The sequence below is a fragment of the Enhydra lutris genome, unplaced genomic scaffold (genome assembly GCF_002288905.1).
Source record: "Enhydra lutris kenyoni isolate GAN:26980312 unplaced genomic scaffold, ASM228890v2 scaffoldscaffold40, whole genome shotgun sequence".
NCBI lineage: Eukaryota > Metazoa > Chordata > Mammalia > Carnivora > Mustelidae > Enhydra > Enhydra lutris.
Window position 1 is genome coordinate 15701115 of NW_019154124.1, and position 17367 is coordinate 15718481.

A 17367-nucleotide genomic window follows, 5' to 3' on the forward strand; every position below is an offset into this window, starting at 1 on the left:
ACAGTTGTTGTAAGTTGTTGTTAACGACAGTTGTTGTTTTAAGTGTTGTACATGTCCCTTGACTAGGTTTCAGTTGAACAACTAATCATTTCTAAAATAAATACAATTTTTCTTCAACAATCTCAAAATTCTAGAATATCTGAATTGAAGTTAAGCAGACCCCAAAGTTCTGCCGTAAGAACACAAAAACCTGATTTGCATAAGGTCACACACCATGTAACAGTGGGTTTAGTCTGGGATTTCACAATATTTGCCCTAAACACCCAGAGAAAGAGTGATACTAAAAATCCATCCTCTAAAAGTCTAAATTGTAACCAAGAGGTCATGCGCTAAACTCAGTGTTCTTGTTCTCAGCTTTATGCCTCTGTTCTGACCTCAATTTCTGCTACTGCGAATCTGTAAAGGTTGAAATATGCAGGTGTGAAGAATCAGATATGGAAAAAAAGCATTTATATTCATCTGTCACCAACTAGCAAAAGGCTGGCGAAATTTACTTAACCCTCTGTGCCTTCATTCGTTCACATTCCAATGAGAATACGACTTCACTTCCTCCCTCACAGGACGGCTGTGGTCCCATGAGACACTGGAAACTACTCTGACAGTGAAAAGTGACATGAAAATTCAAAGCATCATTATTATCAGGCAACCACCCAGTACAATGGACTAAATAATAGCTACTGAATGAATCATTTCTATGCTGATTATCATCTATGATTTATGCCTAACAATAAAGAATATCTATTTAATCCTCTCACCACAAGGGTCTTTTAAATTTGCTTTTTCTTCCTCCAAAGACCCCATGCTTTGAAAGATAATAACTATCAGTTACATTTATTCACAATTAATCCATTTTTCTATTTAATTTAAGATTGCTCATTACTGGAATTTGTTTCTTAATAGTAAACAGCAATAACAAGTAGTAATAAAAGAATTTTCAATTATTTAAAAAAATTTTTTTTAAGTAGGATCCATGCTGAGCCCAAACTCATGATCCTGAGATCATGACCTGAGCCAAAATCAAGAGTTCAATGCTTAAACAACTGAGCAGCCCAGGCGCCCCAAGAATTTTTAATTTTTAATGAGAGATGCTGATTAATTAGGAAATGGGTACAATGTCATTTCAGGTTAAGTATCTAGGAATCATTCTATGTTACAGGAAGTCATCCAACAAGTACTTCTTGAGTACCTAGTATTTGGTAGGCAAATGCTAGACACCAAGGGTATTTTGGAAACAATCCCTATTCGGATGAAGTTTCTATTCTAATCTAGTCTAGACTTATCTTCCTCAAAATAGATTCAAAATTTATATTCACTAAGCTAAATTCACTGTGAAATCTATCTTATCTGTTAACCTAATAGCTAAGTAAAAAATAATTATATTCATTTATGGGAAATGAATAATTAAATCAATTCCAGAAATAAGACAAGCAAATGTGTCTCTTTTTCTTCAGTTGTTCAGTTTCATTTAAATAAGATCAATAGAATAAGTTTAAAGAGTAAGGTTACAGCTGTAGATACTGTTCTTCTTGACTAGACCACAAGGCTACTTTTTTTTTTTTAAAGATTTTATTTATTTATTTGACAGACACAAATCACAAGTAGGCAGAGAGGCAGGCAGAGAAAGAGGAGGAAGCAGGCTCCCCGTGGAGCAGAGAGCCCGATGTGGGGCTCGATCCCAGGGTCCTGGGATCATGACCTGAGCCGAAGGTGGAGGCTTAACCCACTGAGCCACCAGGCGCCCCCACAAGGCTACTCATGCAACCATTATTATTCACTGCCATTGAGGACAGAACAAACAGGGACAATAACGCATAGTTCATGAGTCTCAATGATAAATTTTACCTTCATTAATCATTCAGCCTATCAATTATCATTATCATATCATTAAAACTTCAACTGGCTGCTAGGTTTATTATTACATTGCTCACTGAAAACAAAAGAAAGTAGAAAATGGCATCTATGAGAAATCAAACATAATACTGAGCCTGGCAAATCTCAGCTCTTGTTTTTCCTCTCTCACTGCAAGTGATGAAGAGAACATGACCTTTGTAAGTTCTTACTTGTGAAATTCTTAAAAAAGAAAAAAAAACTATTTTTATATTTCACTTTACAAAAATGAAAGGGAGACATATGAACAAGTACATTAACACAAACCAGGTCTGACTCATGTTCTCTAATTCCCTGTTCTTTGAAAAGAGTATTTAGTGAAAGCACAGCCTCTACATCTCTGAAAATGAATTCTCACCCCTAACATCCTTTCAGCAAATGGGTCCTCACACAGCTCTGTCAGGTAGGACTATATGACTGTCCCTGTGCTTCTTCAAGGGGATTGATGGGCTAGATTATCCATCCTCCCCTCTCCCCACAAAAAACCCACAAACTCTTGTCCAGAAAAATGATCCATGAAACTGGAGAGATAACAACCCCAATTAAATTAGTTTCCAACTTTTGATGAGAGCGCCAACTAAGGCAGTTTTCTTCTTTTAAGAAAAAAAAAAAATAACAAATGGATTTCATTGTGGCTTCCTGACCTAAGTGTTTGATGGAGGAGAAGACAATTTCAGTCCACTGGGCGCAAGATGACATAAGTTTTACAGAAAAAAAAATATAATCGAGACCTTGAGGGGAAGGAAAGTGTTCAGAGTACTTGATGAGGTGACCAAAGAGGGCAGAACAATGCATTTGCGAAATCAGTTTTCTCAACTTCCAATTATGTCCTAACACTTTGATTCTTATCATCCTGAACTTCTCCTTTCTTAGAAGGTGTCGGTAACCCTCTACTTCCTAATAGGCTTGCTGCCCTTGATTCTGCAGTTTTGAGGGCTGAGTTCTCTCATCTCCTAATAAAACATGTTTTTCAGAGAACCTTCCTCAACCGTAGCTCCCACCAAACACCACAACTAATAAGCCTGATTTTTGAGCTGTTCTTTTCATAATCCTCTTCACTCGGACCTTTCACCTGTCACTGGTGTGTTGCTAAACCCATTAACCTCAACACCCTCCCAACCTGGAACTTGGGGCATCAACATCTCACACAAAGCCTACTAAGGACAAAGTGTTCCTGTCCTTTTTCCATACAGAATGAATTTTCACAAATCTAATCAGATCTCAATGTTTCACCTATAGAATGAAACAGCAAAGTCAGTCTCCAATTTAGGACACCCCAGGTATCTAATCCACACACATTCCATGGTTCTGGAGCTTTCTGAAGAGCCTTGAGAGTGTTCAGCTTTATCTTTTGGAATGAATAAAAAAGGACTCTATTCTAAATTAAGAATTTCTTTAGTTGAAGAAAGTATCAATTTTTTTCCTAAGACACATCGAATAATGAAAGAGTACTATATGTATTAAGCACCAACAAGACTCTAGGCAGAGGGTGAAAAAAAAAACTCCAACTTCTTGTTGTATATGAGGCTATAAATGCAAATGTGCTCTAAATTCTGAATGCTATTCTTCTACCTTTCAGAGATATATGTACAATTAGGAATGAAATCTACAGCCAGATCATTAATCCTTTAAAAGGACCCAGAAAGCAATATATCTGAGGATTTTTACATGCTATTTTTAAAAAATCACTTGGTTATCCAGATCTTAACTTACATCACATTTCATCAAGAGATAAATGTTAAGGGAACATGGATGCCAAAAGAAGGGGGAAGAACACTTGTTCAGTATGTGCTATAGTATATTCTGAAGAGTCAGGACACCACAGAAGTTACAAACATGAACCCAGGAGCTGGACTGCCTGGGTTCAAATCCGCATTCTGCAAAGTACCTACGTCCCAAGGTTTTGGTGATGCCTAATTAATTTGAGTCAATACATGTAAATCAGTTGTAATTGTGCCTGGCATGTAGCAAATAATGATGGGCTATTACCACTTCACATTATTATTATTACATTATAATTACGATTCGGGACACTAAAGGTGATACGTATCATCTCGTTTAACTCCTTCAGACACCCATGAATAGCTGTCTCCAGGTCAAAGTCCTTGGTATGACACATAGGAAGGAGCCTGTGAGATTTGCCAGAAACTCTGTCCCCTCTCATAATCTCCCCGACAGCCAGCCACGTGGCTCTCACAAGGCACCCAGGGAGACCCAGTGCTGCCCCTAGTCTGCACCTGTGCCCATGCTTCCAGCGCCTCAAAGGCTACTTCACAGCCCTGAAGTCTAGAACTTCTTTCGGAGTTTGCTTCAGAGATCCTCAGAGAATTATCATCTATGGCCCATTAAATATGGCATTTATTGGCTCAGTCCTCAGTAAGGATTTTTGACATGAACAATTTTTCAGTAACAATTCTTAGTAATGATTCTTTCTCAGTAACAATTTTTCATATGAACCTGCCAAGGCTTAGATAATTTTCCAAGGTTACTCAGCTGGTAACAGATGACTCTGAACTTCAAACTTAAATCTGCTTCACCATGAGCCCTTTTCCTGTGAGCGGAAGTCATCCATCTCTCCTTGGTAAGATCACCTCTGGTATTTCTATCTTTCATTTACTCTGCCCCTATACTATAAGTAACTTATTTACTTATCTGCTCTCTTATTAGATTGAAAGGTTATGGAAGACAGCAATCTTTTCAAGTTTATTTTTGGATCCCAATTGTCAAGAATATAGGAAATGATAAATGTTTGTTCAGTGAATGAATTAAAGCTCAATAAATAGCTGTGAACTAAATATTTTGCCCAAGACATACAAGCTGGTTGCAGAGCTGGGATTTAATCTCAGGCGTATAGCACACCTGACCATCATCACCCATGGGAGGTCTTTAACTAGACACCAGTATGGTAAGACTGCAAATGAACCTTGCAAAGCAAAGAAATTACATGAAATTAGTTAGACCTGGTATAAGTAATGCCATATAAAATTTTTCTAAATTAGGGGCGCCTGGGTGGCTCAGTCAGTTAAGCCTCCAACTCTTGGTTTCAGCTCAAGTCATGATCTCAGATCATGAAATTGACCCTATGTCAGGTTCTGTGCTCAGTACATGGAGTCCGCTTGTCTCTCTTCCTCTGTGCCTCCCCCACCCACTCTCTCTCTCTCCAATAAATAAATAAAATCTTTTTTAAAAATTACTAAATTAGTCACGCATGTGTGTTTATACCTGTGTGTTCCAGAAATTGTATCTGCAGAAATTAGCCTGGGGGGGTCCAACTACACATTAGATAAAAGAGGCCTGTAATCAACTAAACTTGGCAAACTGTGAGTAAAACAGGATGCCCTTAACACACAGGAAATGTTCTATAAGTGTATATTAGGTTTCTCAGAGACTTTAAAATGAAAATGTTCACTGCATCTCTCTGTAAGGGGATTCGCCACTTTCCAAACTTTCTCATATTTCACCACAGAAAACTCTGAAACACTTTTTTCCATAAAGTATTTCCACGACGTATTTCTTGGGGTCAGTGTTCCATGGAACAGACTCACAGCATGCTATGTGACTGGCACTTAGCGCCAAGTACTCAGGGCGCCCATGTGCACTTGCTCCTGTCCCAGTAACAACTTTTTACAAACAGAAACAGACTAGGAGTTGAATCCTGGGGAAACGCCTATACCAGCAAGATCTATGACGCCAAGGATTAGATTTCTCTATCTCCCACTTATAAAGCTAAAACCAACTCTCTCTCCCTGAGAATCCTTCCTCTTCCTTCACTTCTCAACTGAAATAAAAATCTATTGACCCAAACCATCTTAAGTTACTCTGCTTCTGGATATGTAACAATATAGATGTGAGAGAAATCAAGAAACAGGAAAAAAAAACTTATATTCAAGTTTTTCCTACTTTGTACCTTAGCACTTTTTGATCCAGAAAACCAAATGTTAGAACTTTATATAAATACGAAAGTAGAAGAAAAAAAATGCCCACAAGACTATAACCAATTTGATGACAACCTATCAAAAGGAATCACAGCTATCTGAAATAGTCATCCTCAATTAGAAAAGTGTGTTATGGTTGTACTCAAAGTTACACAATGACTACCACTTGAGGGAGTAAGCGATAGAAGATAACTCCCAAGAGGAAGAGATACCTCATTGTGTTCATTTCCCCCCTCAGGGCTCTAGATTTGTCTAAAAGAATGTAAAGAAATAGGTAGAGGGATTCTCACCCTACTCTCATTGGCCAGGCTTTTCTCTTTCCTCCTTTTAAAAAAATTTTTTTTATTTATCTATTTATTTATTTATTTATGAGAGAGAGAGAGAGGGAGAGAAAGCAGGGGGAAGAGCAGGGGGAGAAGGACAAGCAGACCCCATGCACTGAGCTCAGAGCCCAATGTGGGGCCTGATCCCACGACCCTGAGATCGTGACCTGAGCTGAACTCATCAGTGATATGCTTAAGGGACTGAGCCACCCAGGTACACCCTGGCTCTTATTTCTAAGGTTTGATTTGATTCTAAACAAAATGGCCTTTTCTCCAGGGAAATAGTGATAGAGAAAAAGGAGGAGAGAGGGATAGGGCGGGAAGGAAGGAAGGAAGAGAGGAGGGATAAGAGAGAAGGTATCTCCACCTAGGGAAGCATTCCAAAAGACTCGTTTTTGATGATCTAAGAAGGTCAAGCAGACCCCAGAGGGTCAAGTGAAGATTTTAGGGAAATGGCCCAACAGTGGAGAAGAGACAGATTAGGGATAGGGGTTATATCCTCTTGTTCTGGGGAAAGACAAGGACTGTTGTAGTTCAGAATGGCATGCTATCTGCAAGCAGTCTCTGAGCGATGCCGAGACCTCACACGATGGTGATACCCACAAACACAAGACACTTGGCACCAGGGCTTTGGAGAAGGAGCAACGTTCTCTGGAGCTAAGCCTGGAATTACCAGACAGAGGGCTGAATATGAGGCATCTCAGTGGCCTGCCCTTAGAGCAGTACTACCTAAGAGACTAAGGAGCTTTCCACAGCAGAGGGGACAGGAGGACTATGGGGACAAGTGTCAGTTAATTACCAGAGGCCTCTCCATCCCATTTCCTGAGCCTTATAAGCTTCCTGCTCACAACCCATGCAGGATTCTAGCATAACACAAACTCCACTAACTTCACTTAGAGAAGCCTTGCAGCCAGATTTTATATGCTTTTTTAAAATTAACGATTATAGGGGCACCTGGGTGGCTCAGTGGGTTAAGCCTCTGCCTTCGGCTCAGGTCATGGTCTCAGGGTCCTGGAATCAAGCTCTGCTTCAGGATCTCTGCTCAGTGGGGAGCCTGCTTCCCTCTCTCTCTCTCTGCCTGCCTCTCTGCCTACTTGTGATCTCTGTCAAATAAATAAATAAAATCTTAAAAAAATAATAAAATTAAATTAAATTAACGATTATATAATATACCTTGCTCATCAATTTTCTGAAAAATTTATAGCTGCTACCTTAACATTCCTATAAGCCTTTTCCTAAGGAAAGGCCTGTACTGCTTCCTTTTGATAAGAAAGAAAAAAATCTCCCCAATTACATTCTGAAAAATCTACAGCAATTTCAACTAAGGCCAAACTCTGGGTCTGACTTCATTTAGAGACATTGAGATATGTGGAAATTAAGTCCTACACAGTCCTTGCCCTAGATATTCCTCACTCGTTTGAAGCGCCATACACCATAGTTTTATTTTGTCTTTGTGACCCAACTGCTGGGCCATATCGTTATGGCATAACTACTGAGTCTAGCACCTAGGGGCATCACTTGCCACCCAAGTTCCTGGCATCATTCAGGCATGGTTTGCAAGAAGCAGGCCATTCCTGAACCAGGATATCCTTACTCTCCTTTGTCCTTGAAGCACAAGAGGGTCTACAGTCTTCTCTTGAATACGTCCACCAACAGCACTTTACATCTCCTACGTGGGGCCCTGCAAGGCCTGTCATCCAGAAGTGGCAGTCTAAATCAGTGAGTAAGAGGCAGACACTGGAATCAGGCATGTCTGGATTTGAATCCCAGATCTGCCACATCCTGGCTCTATGACCTGTGGTAAGGTACTTCTGATATCTATCTGAGAGGGCTGTTGTAAGGATACAATGGGACTAAGCACAGTGTTTAGTATACAGTCCATGCATGAGAAATGACAGCTGTTATTAGCAATAGAAAATCTGAACCACTGAGCAAATACTCAGTTATTACCATAACTGCCTTCTGCAACACTTCAAAGGCTAGGAACTTGGTAAACACCATGTTGAATGCTATGAATTAACTTAGTTTCCAAATTACTTAGATATGTGATGCTTTTTGTGCATTGTAGAATAATTTATAATTGTTTGCCTTTACTGTACAAAAAGAAGTCACTTTTCAGAGGCCAGACCAACAGTTTCTAGAGCAGACATAACCAGATTACATGGAAATCACTGAAAATTCAGATATCAGACAAAACACCAACCTAAAAAATGTACCCAGAGGGAGGAGTCAAGATGGCGGAGAAGTAGCAGCTGAGACTACTTCAGGTAGCGGGAGATCAGCTAGATAGCTTATCAAAAGATTGCAAACACCTACAAATCCAACGGGAGATCGAAGAGAAGAAGAACAGCAACTCTAGAAACAGAAAATCAACCACTTTCTGAAAGGTAGGACGGGTGGAGAAGTGAATCCAAAGCGACGGGAAGATAGACTGCGGGGGGAGGGGCTGGCTCCCGGCAAGCGGCGGAGCAACGGAGCACAAAATCGGGACTTTTAAAAGTCTGTTCCGCTGAGGGACATCGCTCCAGAGGCTTAACCGGGGTGAAGCCCAAGCGGGATCAGCGTGGCCTCAGGTCCCGCAGGGTCACAGAAGGATCAGGGGTGTCTGAGTGTCGCAGAGCTTACAGGTATTAGAACAGGGAAGCCGGCTACAGAGACAGAGCCGAGGAATAAGCTCTAAGCTCGGGGTTACCTTGAACCGGTCGCAGGCTCGGTCAGCTCGGACCGCGGCCGGAGGCAGGGTGACGGGAGTAAATCGGCGCTGTTCTCTGAGGGCGCACTGAGGAGTGGGGCCCCGGGCTCTCGGCTCCTCCGGGCCGGAGACCGGGAGGCCGCCATCTTCATTCCCGCCCTCCGGAACTCTACGGAAAGCGCTCAGGGAACAAAAGCTCCCGAAAGCAAACCCGAGCGGATTACTCAGCCCGGCCCCTGGTAAGGGCGGTACAACTCCGCCCGGGGCAAAGACACTTCAGAATCACTACAACAGGCCCCTCCCCCAGAAGAGCAACAAGAAACCCAGCCAGGACCAAGTTCACCTACCAAGGAGTGCAGTTTCAATACCAAGGAGAGCAGCGGAATTCCAAAGGAGGAGAAAGTAAAGCACGGAACTCCTGGCTTTCTCCCCATGATTCTTTAGCCTTGCAGTTAATTTAATTTTTTTCTTTTTCAATTTATTTTTCTTCTACTGCTAAATTTTTTTAACTTTTACCCTTTTCTTTTTTAACGTTTTTTAACTAGTTTATCTAATATATATATATATATTTTTCCTTTTTATATTTTTTCTTTATTGGTTTTCTTTTTTTAATTGTTTCTTTCTTTTTTTTTTCTTCTTTCTGAACCTCTTTTTTGTTTTTTTGGTTTTTTTTTAAAGATTTTATTTATTTATTTGACAGAGAGAGATCACAAGTAGACAGAGAGGCAGGCAGAGAGAGGGAGGGAAGCAGGCTCCCTGCTGAGCAGAGAGCCCAATGTGGGACTCGATCCCAGGACCCTGAGATCATGACCTGAGCCGAAGGCAGCGGCTTAAACCACTGAGCCACCCAGGCGCCCCTGAATCTCTTTTTATCCCCTTTCCCCCCTCACGATTTGGGATCTCTTCTGATTTGGCTAAAGCATATTTTCCTGGGGTTGTTGCCACCCTTTTAGTATTTTACTTGCTCCTTCATATACTCTTATCTGGACAAAATGACAAGGCGGAAAAATTCACCACAAAAAAAAAAAAAGAACAAGAGGCAGTACCAAAGGCTAGGGACCTAATCAATACAGACATTGGTAATATGTCAGATCTAGAGTTCAGAATGACGATTCTCAAGGTTCTAGCCGGGCTCGAAAAAGGCATGGAAGATATTAGAGAAACCCTCTCGGGAGATATATAAGCCCTTTCTGGAGAAATAAAAGAACTAAAATCTAACCAAGTTGAAATAAAAAAAGCTATTAATGAGGTGCAATCAAAAATGGAGGCTCTCACTGCTAGGATAAATGAGGCAGAAGAAAGAATTAGCGATATAGAAGACCAAATGACAGAGAATAAAGAAGCTGAGCAAAAGAGGGACAAACAGCTACTGGACCACGAGGGGAGAATTCGAGAGATAAGTGACACCATAAGACGAAACAACATTAGAATAATTGGGATTCCAGAAGAAGAGGAAACAGAGAGGGGAGCAGAAGGTATATTGGAGAGAATTATTGGAGAGAATTTCCCCAATATGGCAAAGGGAACAAGCATCAAAATCCAGGAGGTTCAGAGAACCCCCCTCAAAATCAATAAGAATAGGTCCACACCCCGTCACCTAATAGTAAAATTTACAAGTCTTAGTGACAAAGAGAAGATCCTGAAAGCAGCCCGGGAAAAGAAGTCTGTAACGTACAATGGTAAAAATATTAGGTTGGCAGCAGACTTATCCACAGAGACCTGGCAGGCCAGAAAGAGCTGGCATGATATATTCAGAGTACTAAACGAGAAAAACATGCAGCCAAGAATACTATATCCAGCTAGGCTATCATTGAAAATAGAAGGAGAGATTAAAAGCTTCCAGGACAAACAAAAACTGAAAGAATTTGCAAATACCAAACCAGCTCTAAAGGAAATATTGAAAGGGGTCCTCTAAGCAAAACGAGACCCTAAAAGTAGTAGATCAGAAAGAAACAGAGACAATATACAATAACAGTCACCTTACAGGCAATACAATGGCACTAAATTCATATCTCTCAATACTTACCCTGAATGTTAATGTGCTAAATGCCCCAATCAAAAGACACAGGGTATCAGAATGGATAAAAAAACAAAACCCATCTATATGTTGCCTACAAGAAACTCATCTTAAACCTGAAGACACCTCCAGATTTAAAGTGAGGGGGTGGAAAAGAATTTACCATGCTAATGGACATCAGAAGAAAGCAGGAGTGGCAATCCTTATATCAGATCAATTAGATTTTAAGCCAAAGACTATAATAAGAGATGAGGAAGGACACTATATCATACTCAAAGGAACTGTCCAACAAGAAGATCTAACAATTTTAAATATCTATGCCCCTAACATGGGAGCAGCCAACTATATAAACCAATTAATAACAAAATCAAAGAAACACATCGACAATAATACAATAATCGTAGGGGACTTTAACACTCCCCTCACTGAAATGGACAGATCATCCAAGCAAAAGATCAACAAGGAAATCAAGGCCTTAAATGACACACTGGACCAGATGGACATCACAGATATATTCAGAACATTTCATCCCAAAGCAAGAGAATACACATTCTTCTCTAGTGCACATGGAACATTCTCCAGAATAGATCATATTCTCGGTACTAAATCAGGTCTCAACTGCTATCAAAAGATTGGAATCATTCCCTGCATATTTTCAGACCACAATGCTCTGAAGCTAGAACTCAATCACAAGAGGAAATTTGGAAAGAACCCAAATACATGGAGACTAAACAGCATCCTTCTAAAGAATGAATGGGTCAACCAGGAAATTAAAGAAGAGTTGAAAAAATTCATGGAAACAAATGATAATGAAAACACAACGGTTCAAAATCTGTGGGACACAACAAAGGCAGTCCTGAGAGGAAAATATATAGTGATACAAGCCTTTCTCAAGAAACAAGAAAGGTCTCAGGTAGACAACCTAACCCTACACCTAAAAGAGCTAGAGAAAGAACAAGAAAGAAACCCTAAACCCAGCAGGAGAAGAGAAATCATAAAGATCAGAGCAGAAATCAATGAAATAGAAACCAAAAAAACAATAGAACAAATCAACAAAACTAGGAGCTGGTTCTTTGAAAGAATTAATAAGATCGATAAACCCCTGGCCAGACTTATCAAAAAGAAAAGAGAAAGGACCCAAATAAATAAAATCATGAATGAAGGAGGAGAGATCACAACGAACACCAAAGAAAAATCAGACAATTATAAGAACATACTATGAGCAACTCTACGCCAACAAATTTGACAATCTGGAAGAAATGGATGCATTCCTAGAGACATATAAACTACCACAACTGAAACCAGGAAGAAATAGAAAGCCTGAACAGACCCATAAGCAGTAAGGAGATTGAAACAGTCATCAAAAATCTCCAAACAAACAAAAGCCCAGGGCCAGATGGCTTCCTGGGGGAATTCTACCAAACATTTAAAGAAGAACTAATTCCTATTCCCCTGAAACTGTTCCAAAAAATAGAAATGGAAGGAAAACTTCCAAACTCATTTTATGAGGCCAGCATCACCTTGATCCCAAAACCAGACAAGGATCCCATCAAAAAAGAGAACTACAGACCAATATCCTTGATGAACACAGATGCAAAAATTCTCGCCAAAATACTAGCCAATAGGATTCAACAGTACATTAAAAGGATTATTCACCACGACCAAGTGGGATTTATTCCAGGGCTGCAAGGTTGGTTCAACATCCGCAAATCAATCAATGTGATACAACACATTAATAAAAGAAAGAACAAGAACCATATGATACTCTCCATAGATGCTGAAAAAGCATTTGACAAAGTACAGCATCCCTTCCTGATCAAAACTCTTCAAAGTGTAGGGATAGAGGGCACATACCTCAATATTATCAAAGCCATCTATGAAAAACCCACCGCAAATATCATTCTCAATGGAGAAAAACAAAGCTTTCCCGCTAAGGTCAGGAACACGGCAGGGATGTCCGTTATCACCACTGCTATTCAACATAGTACTAGAAGTCCTAGCCTCAGCAATCAGACAACAAAAGGAAATTAAAGGCATCCAAATTGGCAAAGAAGAAGTCAAACTATCACTCTTCGCAGATGATATGATACTATATGTGGAAAACCCAAAAGACTCCACTCCAAAACTGCTAGAACTTGTACAGGAATTCAGTAAAGTGTCAGGATATAAAATCAATGCACAGAAATCAGTTGCATTTCTCTACACCAACAACAAGACAGAAGAAAGAGAAATTAAGGAGTCCATCCCATTTACAATTGCACCCAAAACTATAAGATACCTAGGAATAAATCTAACCAAAGAGACTAAGAATCTATACACAGAAAACTATAAAGTACTCATGAAAGAAATTGAGGAAGACACAAAGAAATGGAAAAATGTTCCATGCTCCTGGATTGGAAGAATAAATATTGTGAAAATGTCTATGCTACCTAAAGCAATCTACACATTTAATGCAATTCCTATCAAAGTACCATCCATTTTTTTCAAAGAAATGGAACAAATAATCCTAAAATTTATATGGAACCAGAAAAGACCTCGAATAGCCAAAGCAATATTGAAAAAGAAAGCCAAAGTTGGTGGCATCACAATTCCGGACTTCAAGCTCTATTACAAAGCTGTCATCATCAAGACAGCATGGTACTGGCACAAAAACAGACACATAGATCAATGGAACAGAATAGAGAGCCCAGAAATAGACCCTCAACTCTATGGCCAACTAATCTTTGACAAAGCAGGAAAGAATATCCAATGGAAAAAAGACAGCCTCTTCAACAAATGGTGTTGGGAAAATTGGACAGCCACATGCAGAAAAATGAAATTGGATCATTTCCTTACACCACACATGAAAATAGACTCAAAATGGATGAAGGACCTCAATGTGAGAAAGGAATCCATCAAAATCCTTGAGGAGAACACAGGCAGCAACCTCTTCGACCTCAGCCGCGGCAACATCTTCCTAGGAACATCGCCAAAGGCAAGGGAAGCAAGGGCAAAAATGAACTATTGGGATTTCATCAAGATCAAAAGCTTTTGCACAGCAAAGGAAACAGTGAACAAAACCAAAAGACAACTGACAGAATGGGAGAAGATATTTGCAAATGACATATCAGATAAAGGGCTAGTGTCCAAAATCTATAAAGAACTTAGCAAACTCAACACCCAAAGAACAAATAATCCAATCAAGAAATGGGCAGAGGACATGAACAGACATTTCTGCAAAGAAGACATCCAGATGGCCAACAGACACATGAAAAAGTGCTCCACATCACTCGGCATCAGGGAAATACAAATCAAAACCACAATGAGATACCACCTCACACCAGTCAGAATGGCTAAAATTAACAAGTCAGGAAATGACAGATGCTGGCGAGGATGCGGAGAAAGGGGAACCCTCCTACACTGTTGGTGGGAATGCAAGCTGGTGCAACCACTCTGGAAAACAGCATGGAGGTTCCTCAAAATGTTGAAAATAGAACTACCCTATGACCCAGCAATTGCACTGCTGGGTATTTACCCTAAAGATACAAACGTAGTGATCCAAAGGGGCACGTGCACCCGAATGTTTATAGCAGCAATGTCTACAATAGCCAAACAATGGAAAGAACCTAGATGTCCATCAACAGACGAATGGATAAAGAAGATGTGGTATATATACACAATGGAATACTATGCAGCCATCAAAAGAAATGAAACCTTGCCATTTGCGACGACGTGGATGGAACTAGAGGGTATCATGCTTAGCGAAATAAGTCAATCGGAGAAAGACAGCTATCATATGATCTCCCTGATATGAGGGAGAGGAGATGCAACATGGTGGGTTAAGGGGGTAGGAGAAGAGTAAATGAAACAAGATGGGATTGGGAGGGAGACAAACCATAAGTGACTCTTAATCTCACAAAACAAACTGAGGGTTAATGGGGGGAGGGGGGGGTGGGGGGGGGGGGATTATGGACACTGGGGAGGGTATGTGCTATGGTGAGTGCTGTGAAGTGTGTAAACCTGGCGATTCACAGACCTGTACCCCTGGGGATAAAAATATATGTTTATCAAAAATAAAATTAAAAAAAAAAATGTACCCAGCCATCACATAAGTATTGTCATTTGTAAAGTCAGTATCATTTTTAAAGTAAATAGTATCATTTTTAAAGTAATAACTTAGAGTCTTGATGACTAGTCAATTTTTTAGAAAAGCTCTAGCTGGAGTATCAGATTCATAACATTATCTGTGGAAGACTGTAGTAAATAACGTGCAAAAAAAAAAATATATGTCCCTGGTCATCCTCAAATAGAAATAATTCTTATTTAAGCATCAATTCTATGATAAATATTTGAACCTTTGGCCAATAAATGTAATCAGTGGTATGCTAATAAATGTTTAACAACTAGCTCTCAGTGGAAGAGGCATGTGATTTGTAGTGTTTGCCAATTTCCATGGTGTCAAATACTCCGCCCAGGTCCATTTCCAACTAATAATCAGCTTTCAAAAGCCAATGTTGGCCAGCACAATCCCTGCATAAGGAGTAGGGTTTATGATGGTTAGGTAGTCCACTCCCACCCCCAGGGTTGTTTACAAGGGAACCAAGGTATTACCCCACAAGTAAAAAGTAAATAGAGACTAAAAAAATACACGGATTTTCTAGGAAAGTAACTGAAGCATTTTACAACACGCTAACTCCATAGGTATTTTTAAGACTGTTTCCGGGGCACCTGGGTGGCTCAGTGGGTTAAGGCCTCTGCCTTTGGCTCAGGTCATGGTCCTGGGGTCCTGGGATCCAGCCCCGCATCGGGCTCTCTGCTCAGCAGGGAGCCTGCTTCCACCTCTCTCTCTCTGCCTGCCTCTCTGCCTGCTTGTGATCTCTCTCTGTCAAAATAAATAAATAAAATCTTTAAAAAAAAAAAAAAAGACTGTTTCCATTTCCCGCACAAATCCTCCCTTAGTGAGAGCTGACGCACTTTCTGCACAGGTGGCTGGGAACACCCCAGGTCGTATCATCTTATTCCTATCCGACCCCACTATCCTCTTGAGTCTTGCTGGACTGAACCCTTAACCTGGCTTCAAGGATCCCAGGTTCTCTCTCTACTCATTTAGTATCATTTACTAAAAATAATGGTTTTCTCCACTAATTTTCCCCATGAGACATCTTCCATCTTCCTATCTCCCTTTTTTCAGTAAACCCACCACCTATGCTAATACTTCTCTCACTGGTAAGTGAGACACATTCGATGAATGGGAAGGAATTAACTACCATTTAATAATTTGCTTATCTATCTGCTCTTTTATTTGGAAACAGTTAAAAGTAAGATTTTAGGAAGACCATTTGAGAAATAGCAGGAAACACAAAATCTCTCTTTGTCTTACTTTCAGCTTTGAACTCCAGTCTGCCCCAAGACTACTTCACTGCAGGAAACTGTAGCTTACCAAATGAAAGAATTTTAAAAAGTGGAGTTTATAAATGAAGACAAATGTAATAACCTATTTCTCTATTCACTCACAATGTTGGTCTCCCAACCAGTTTATCGCTCAGACAAGCTCCTGGATGCAATATTCATCAATTCTACCATCTCTCTGGAGGGTACACTAAAAAGATAAATTGCACAATCTCTTAGGCTTAAAAAAAGAAACCCATTGCTAAACGGTGGAGTTCTGTGCTTGGGTGTAGGTGATGACAGCACAACAATGCGAAAGCACTTCATGCTGCTGACCTCTACCCTTAAAAAGGGCTGAAATGGTACATTTTATGTTATATATATTTTCCCAAAGTTTTTGAAAACTTTCTTAAAATGTAAAGAAAAAAATCCATTAAAAAGAGATTCTGCCACTCTGCCCTCTAGAGTTTCAACTGAGACGGTAAACCCGATTTTAAATGGATTTTTTAAATAAATAAATAAATAAATAAACATAGCATCCTCTAATTCTGCCTGTGTCTCATTACAGACTTCAGGCATCAGGGTGCCGAGGGTTAAGAAGAAGCTCTTGCTCTGCTAGACACCAATGCTCTATGTTCCTTTTCCCCAAAGTTGCTTATATTCATTTTCATTCACTTCTTGGGCTGAAGGGATGCAGTTTAGTGAGGGAAGGAACGGTGCAAACGTCAAAACGTACTGCATTCTTTGCCTCTCACGGGGTCAGGCAGGCCCGAGCAGTCGGCTGCGGAGTTCGGGATGGCCACTCTCCACCTGGAGCCGCTGCTGTCACACTCCGTGTATTCAAAGTGGTAGTCGTTCTGCAAACAACCACAGAAATAAGCTGTTATTGGAGCCGGTTTTCATGGGACAACTGTGCTTTTCCATCAGCCCCGGCCTGTGTGCAAGCCCGACTGCAAACTGTCCTCTGCTTGGCTCTCATTCTTACCCTCTTCCATACATACCAAGCAGGGCTTTGTGCTTTGTTTTGTTTTCTCGAAAACTATCAGGCCAGGCAGTGAGTTGGCACTGAGGATAGGATGAGGGGACAGTCAACGCGCCCAGGCTATGACCAGTGACCTTTGGTCTCACCTCTCCGAAAAGGCTACA

The 17367-nt window shown here is 40.4% G+C and overlaps 1 protein-coding gene across 1 annotated transcript in view; it reads right to left on the reverse strand.

Moving 5' to 3' along the window:
- LOC111155281 (KIAA1324 like) overlaps nucleotides 1–17075 on the reverse strand; it is a 92453-nt gene extending 75378 nt beyond the window's left edge. Inside the window, exon 1 of the mRNA XM_022515412.1 lies at nucleotides 16958–17075. The gene's annotated coding sequence lies outside the window, so the exon portion shown is untranslated. The remainder of the gene's footprint in view (nucleotides 1–16957) is intronic.
- Nucleotides 17076–17367: the final 292 nt, after the last annotated feature.